Source organism: Saccostrea cucullata, unplaced genomic scaffold (assembly GCF_032062105.1).
Source record: "Saccostrea cucullata isolate Sc308-1 unplaced genomic scaffold, CSIRO_AGI_Scuc_v1 ctg3190, whole genome shotgun sequence".
In the NCBI taxonomy this organism is placed as follows: Eukaryota; Metazoa; Mollusca; class Bivalvia; order Ostreida; family Ostreidae; genus Saccostrea; species Saccostrea cuccullata.
Window position 1 is genome coordinate 19,847 of NW_026933404.1, and position 7,789 is coordinate 27,635.

The window sequence follows — 7,789 nt, forward strand, 5'->3', positions numbered from 1 at the left end:
AACCATGATTATATGATTAATTTAATTACTGTGTAATACTTATGTGATCTGATATCTCTGACTTACATTCATATAAGCACAGTTTTATTTTGTCTAAAATATACTAAGGAAACTTCATAATGTTAATAAGTCCTATTGTATAAATTATATGATATAATGTCATAATTCATTATGTATGTTACCCATGGCCATGGAATTCAGACTTACTAAATTGTGATCTATAAGGAATGTAATAAAAGGAAAAGAAGCATTTACCAAAGATTAATCATAATAGTCATTTACTTTTGTTTTGATTCCAAATATGTGCTATATATGGCATACATAATCATTTCATTTTCACTTTTGTTTCTTAGTAATGAGCTTTTCAAAAAATGTAGGACTACATGTTGTACTGTGATGATGCTAAAAAATAAAATGTATTTTTCTGTATGCAGTTCTGATAGGTATTAAACCAAAATTGAATCTGCCGTTAATAAAAAGTCTTTTAGTGTCTAAATAATTACGCTGATAATCATTTTGTATTTTTGATATTAATACAGTAGTTGTGCTTCTTTTGTTATCTATAGATAACATGATGAACTTTTCTCATCTGGAGTTAATATTATTTTTTGAGATTAAAAACAAACATTTTCATGAACTTTTTTTTTGGCATTGTACATGTTTGTTCAATTTTTAAACATGCATTGTTTCACACAGTACTCTGTCATATTAACAAAATGGTTTTATTTCTACAGTCATCAACATGGAAGATATGTTTTGTTCCTAACCATCTATATTCCATTCTCTATGAAGTTCAGACTGTCTGCTGGTCTTCCTTTGGGAAATACACAGTTAGTCAACCAACACAGAAACACACAAACTTGAAGGTAAAGTTTCAATGAGATATCCAATCCTAATTTTTATTTTTTACATATGCTTGATTATATTTTCAAATTAATTGAATGATAAGTAAATGATATGACCTTTTTTATGAAATTATGAGGGCTTGGTTGTCATAGCCATTTTTAGACTACATTGATCTCCTTTATGAGAAGAAGAGCTCCATATAAATATATACAAAAATAGTCAAATTGTGAAACTAAAATGTGTGAAATTTTTCTTTGCCAAATGATAGTTAACAGCTGAAGATATCTAAACAGTTATCTAAGAAATAAGTTATATCAGATGGTTAATTTATTAACCCTCAGCTTCCTTAAAAGCATAGTTGGTAAAGATTTCAAGTTTTCTCTCCAAATGCTTATGAATTCTGACTTTTTCATTTAATATTGACATTATATTTACAGGGGAAAGAAAACTACTTGAGTGTTTCTACTTTCCAAGATCTTCTTATGAGTGCATGGGGACTGCTGTGGACCTTAACCTGTTTATAAAAATATACCTTGGAGCATGACACTTCATTCACAAAAGGTACTTTCAATATCAATAAGGCCACCCATGTATTTTAAAAAGATGTCTTTTACATAGATGTATAGAGAGAAACCAAAGTGTCAGAACACAAACAGGTCAGGACAATCACTTATGCAGTGTACTTCCATAGGAAGGTTACACACTCATATCTTTGGAGGAATGCTATACCAAAAGACAGTTAAGATAATAGGGTAGTTATATTTCTCTAAAATTTTAGGTATCAACAGTATGTCTGTGGAAGTTCCATTATTCTTGGGAGTTATGCCCAGCAACACAAATCAATCATGTCCAGCATGTACATTGGATCTGCTAACTTTACTTTAGGATTCCTAGGATTTCAAAAGTTCATCATGTTCAGGTTTTTTTTTTTTTTTTTTTTTTTTTGGTTTCGATATTGTGTGTGTGAAGAGAATGTAGACTTTGATTGGTGTTAATAACAGCCTTTAATAGATAAAAATGTTAAATTAGAATACAACGAAATAAATAACCATTGGTAATTACTTAAATACTGATACAGATTTGAACATTGACAAAAATATTATTTAGTAAAAAATTATGACAATAAGAGAAGACAAAAGTTAACTTGATGACTTTTTGTCAATAAAATATTTTCAAGTCATTTCTTGTACTTTATTATCATATCAGGAAAGAAGACATTTTAATTGGTAAATGAAGGAGAGAAAAATTGGAAGGGAGGAGGTGTATAGTTTACATGGTGCATTTTAAGTACTATGACTAGGGTGAAGAAGGGGATTTCACTTGGATAACTGAGGCTTGGTTAACTGAGGAACAGAAACAACACAGCTCTGTGGTATGGATTATTTATGAAGAGTTATCACAGGTAGCATTTAATTTTTTGGAGAGAAAAAAAAACTGATTCTAGATGTACTTAGATATCCAGGACTTTGAGATTAATGTTCAAGATACCAAAGTAAAATGAACATGTATTAACTTGTTTTGCAAAGAATCTGTTTTTAGTAGAATTTGGTTTCTTTAATACATAGATTTTGCTACACTGACAGGGTATTCTGTATGACCAACTTTTCATATCAGTTCTTTACATTATCATATTTTAACAGTGATGATTATTTTTTCTGCAAGCAAGGAAAAAAAAATAATTAACACTACAATTCAAATATATTATTGTTCAATTTTAGGTCTGCATAAACAGATGATTAACAGATGATTAATAGCTGGCCATACCAAGATTGAACCTGACCACCCCCATTTTGGAGTATAGAAGCTAAATTGGAGAAAGTTAAATAAAGGAATTTTAGCAAAGGGGAAATTTATTTTATCAGAGGTAAATTTATAGATGGGGATAATGAATTGGTATTTTCATGTTGTGCAATCATCCTTTCAGCATTGAATTTTTTTTTTAAAATATGGTTTGAAAGAAAACATTTTTCTTTTTTCCAGATAGCACATTCTGTTCATCAGTCAAGGCTTCTACATATAGTCCAGGACCAGAAGAAGCCAGTGGTGTTTTATAATTGAAAACCTCAGTGACATCTCTTCAGAATTTTTTTTTCTAGACTTTTGAAATTTTTAACTAAAAAAATCACAACATACGAGGGTTGATCCAAAAGTTCGTGGAATTTCTTCATATTTCATTTATTTTGAAGTGGAACTAGTTGAAAATTACAAATGGAAATATAGACACTTGATGAATAATTTAAATTAAAAAACATTTTAAATATCTTTGATTAGTAACTCTATGACAGTTGCCATAGAAACAGTTGTTTGGAAATGCGGGGGAGACATTAATGCATTTATTATCATTTTAATTCTTAATACATGATATGAGAATAAAACCGCCTTATGTGGTATATAAAACGAAAATTATGTCATTATTACGATTGCTTTATCTTTTATAAACCTTTGTGTCAGAGTTTTACTGATTTTACTGGATATTTAGTTTATATGTTGATAATTTATTGTTCATCTTTAAGGTTTTAGAGAAGGTCGAAGTTCGGTCAAATCATCCTTTTTGTGAAAATCCTGGGATCACTCTATCTTAAACGCGTATATCATTGACATAGGCTCGGGAAAATGCATTCAGTTACTGGTTTTCCAATAGCGTAAGAAATTAAAGAAAAATAGAACTTACATGGACATTGATTAAAGGTGTGGTCGCTTTTTGGAGGCTCTGTTTTGAGTGTTTATCCCCCTAGACAAACTTAAAGCGTTAATGGACGCTGTCGGCTGACATACTGTTCTTGACATTGCAACTGAAATTAGAACATCATATGGAAAGATAGGTAGTATTTTGAAATATGAGTGAAAAATCAAGATAAGTTGGTGCGAGAGGATACCCAGGCTTTTCTTGAGAAAAAAAAATGGAGAAAAGGGAAGCATTTTGTAGAATTACGTATTCAAATTGGACATAAGAGCGATATGCTTCTACAACGTGACGTGACATATTTAACTTGACGTTACGTCGAAGTCTCCCCGGGTTTCGCAACTATCCATTTTCAGAAAGCTCGTGTGACCTTATTGGTAATTGGAAAGTGGTGAAATTTTCGAATATTGTTGCATTATGAATCTATATTATGAATATGCCTGTTGTTTGCTTTCATCAAATCGCGATAAAATTTTAGAAAGAAATTCCACGAACTTTAGGATCAACCCTCGTATATATATATATATATATATATATATATATATATATATATATATATATATATATATATATATATATATATATATATATATATATATATATATATATATATATATTTATATATCACAGATTAAAATTGTTAAGCTGTACAAAAGTTATCATTCCAGGAAATTTGAAAAAAATGTTGATGCATCTATACTCACATTAAAAACATTTTAATTTTAAAATATTGTTTTTGCTTAAGGGAAATTATTTATTTTAACTCTACCAAATAATATCTTTTTTAAAAATGGTCCATGTTTTGATTTTCATGTTAAACTTTGTCTTTTTTTATGAGAAAAAACAAAAACAACAACAACAAAACATAAAGTGGAAAAAAAACCCTTGCAGAAAAACAATGGGATATGATGAGAGTTCATACTAATACAGATTTTATTCTATAGTATTACCAAGAATTGAGAAAAAAAGTAAGAAGATAAAATGACATTAAAAAAGAAAAAAAGCAGAGAAAAAATTCCATGAATTTTTTTAACCTGAATAAATCCATTTGATTTTTTGTCTGTTAACAAAACACCCTTTTTGAAAAGTCGATTATCCCCCTTTAACCATAGATTATTTTTCAAAACACAAAACAGGAGTTGGGTATTCAGTATAGAATGGGGAGATATGTAAATGTAAATAAATTTAAAGATTTAAATGACATTTTTTTAAGGTATAGTGATCAATGGTATCCCTCATCTTTCTGTATTGTTAAAAATGAAAGATGATCTTTAAACTTTTAGACAAATTAAAGTTACATGTTATCTAAAATCACATTTAAACTTTACCAGAAAAAAAAGCAAACTACCAGGATTTTTTTCAAATGAAAGGAGTTTGTACCTACAAGTAATAGTTATCTACCTCATTTGCTTTCAATGAGTTATGGAGTTTGAGAAACATGTTTTCTGAAGAAGAAAAAAAAATTACGTAGAGAAAGTGAAAATTTTACTTTTTTTACAACAGAAAAAAAAGACCTATTTCATATCAGAAACTGTGTCATGACCATGTTTTTTGGGACTTAAATTAAAATACTAGGATGAGATTTTATGCAAAATATACATACATATCACAAATATTTCAAAAATCACTCTTAAATTCCTCTTAATATTTGGGTTTTTTCCCATGATAGTTTCACAGAAAAGTATAAATTCAAGGTGTGAAATTAAAAACACTCAGTACTGTTGTTGTTGTCTCAACCATGGGTAACACCTTTAGGAAGCAAAAGAGTAAAGGAATAAGTAAAATTCAGTTTGAAGAGAGAGTTCTTTCAGAGAAAGATGTTGATAGAGGTATACCAGTTAAGATAAAAAAAGATGGGACTATTGAGATCATTTCTCAAGAAGAATATAACCAATTATGTCCAGAAAAGAGTGATCCTAATGATGGGAGAGATTACATAGAAAGACCCTTAATTGCAGAAGAAGCCAATGAGGAATATAACCATGTATTACCCATAGAAGGTGAGGGTAACCTGGATTACCCTGTAAGACCTTTGACTAGAGAAGAAGCCAAGTTTAAAGATGATAAGAAAAAAGAGATGTCAGAAAAAAGATTGATAAAGACAGAGGATTTTAAAAACCCACAGAGGAGAAGAGTCCACAAAATAATGAAAGAAATCCAAAGTCAACTCTTGCAAGATATTAAGACTCATTATCAAAACAAACATCAAGAAAATACAGGTAATCTTTATATTGCTAAGTTAAAAATAGACAGATATAGAATAGCCAAAAATTGGATATTTGATTTAACCGGGTGCAGACAGGAAGATGTAGATCAAATCATTGAAAGTGATTATCAATACTTGATCTTACAAAAAGAAAGGCATCCAGAAACTGGAAAACTTCATCATGTGAGAGGATTCATTCAAATGAAATACAGCTGTCATGAGAGATACATGTACAAAATGATTCATGGATTAACTTGTTTTGATATGTCTCACAGCACCCCCCAGAATTGGAAAGAACCTTTTATAGACAAGGTGACCATGAAGAATATGGGGTTCTTAAATCTGAAGTTAGAAACAGAGAATTAGTTCCAACAGATTGTAGATTTACCTGAATTTTTTTTTTTAAATAAAAAAATATTGAAAAACAATTTGTACACACTTATGACAAAAATTGTTGTACATTATTCATCAACATGAAGTGTATGTATTATTGTTTGATGAAAAAATAAAAAATGTGTGTTTTGATGTGAATTTATTTTTTTTAAAAAGAGGGGAATTCTTATTATCATTATTTTAAAAAAATTTAAAAAAGTTAAAAAATTTATAAGTTAAAATATTTATAAGTTTAAAAAAAGTTATAAAAAAGTGACCTGGTGTTATAAACTTGAGAGAAACACAATGTTTCTTGTTTTACCCACTGTATAAGAAGGTAATCTTTTCTTTTTGAACACACAGAACGTTTCTTTTGACTGTATTATTTTTAAAAAAGATCCTCTCTTTTTTTTTCTAAGATACAATCGTTTCTTTGACTGTATTTTGGAAAAAAAAATCTTTTTTTTTCTAAGAGACACACACAAACGTTTCTTTTTATTGACTGTTTAAGTAAGCATCTTTTCGAAACAATTGGGCAGGCCTTAAAAGGGCTTTTTTTGTTATTTCTGTTGTTTTTTTTTTTTTTTTTTTTTTTTTAATTTTAGAATCAAGGGGGGAGTCCGCTTCCTCTTTTATCGCAGGAGCTCCTGGACGATCTCACCTATGTCATCCGAATCGGAATCCCGGGACCCTCCAAACTCAGGTCTTCTGCCAAAAGGTTGTAAAATAATTTCGTCATTCCTGCACAGAGGGCAAGGTAATCTTTCTTCTAGTATGCGGGCTGCGCATAGGAGGCAGGCTGGGCGTTGTAAACATCGCCCGCAGATGAAGTTATTCGGCTCCCCCTCGCTTAAACAGAGTGAACATAAAATGTCCTGAGCAGGGACCCGGAACCCCCAGAGGGGAATTCGACCCTGGTTCCTGGCGTGGGACTGTGGGTCAGCAGGTCTCTGGAGGGGGGGGGTGGCGGCTGTGGGGATCTCGAAGGTGGTGGATGTGATGAACTCCTCCTCCTGTAGGGGTGGGCCCTCCTCGGTTGTCGCTCGTTTTCAATCCGAATCCGGGCCATGTTGATGTCCAATATAACAGCCCCTGTATCTGATCGCTTTACCAATATGTGGTTCTCCACAAGGATTCCTGGGACCCGGGAGAGTTCTTTAAAAAAATTAGACATCTCTTTTCTTCTTTTTCTTCTTTCTTCTGTCTTGTCTGTACTGTAAAAACAGCTACGAAGGAATGATAGTGAGCGCTCAGAGGGTCTGTATTTATAAACAATAGCAGACGATAGTCCAATATCGCGGCAAGCATCGATAATCCATCATGTGATTAAAAATCCTGACCTGTGATAGGCTATCACAAAAAAATCGCTTTTGCAAAAAGCAAACGACAGTTCAATATGGCGGCAACATCGATAATCAATCATGTGATTAAAAATCTTGACATGTGATAGGCTAACACAAAAAAAATAGCGCCACCTAACGTGTAAAACAAGAAATCATGTAAATAATTGATAAACTTATGGATATTCAACATCTTTCCATTCTCCGTACACAATACAATATAAAATAAGATAACAGTTAAAACATCGAATACTATATATATTAAACAACTTTCAATCATTAATTTCAATCATACACAATGTTTTATCCAATTATAGACCACATCAAATCATCAACATTCGA

General features: G+C 30.9%; 1 long non-coding RNA gene across 1 annotated transcript; it reads left to right on the forward strand.

Moving 5' to 3' along the window:
• The first annotated feature begins 1,537 nt into the window (after positions 1 to 1,537).
• On the forward strand, positions 1,538 to 2,971 carry LOC134238206 (uncharacterized). The gene is made up of 4 exons (XR_009985954.1): positions 1,538 to 1,765; positions 2,053 to 2,218; positions 2,565 to 2,710; positions 2,827 to 2,971. It is a non-coding gene; the product is annotated as an uncharacterized LOC134238206 (long non-coding RNA).
• The last annotated feature ends 4,818 nt before the right edge of the window (positions 2,972 to 7,789 follow it).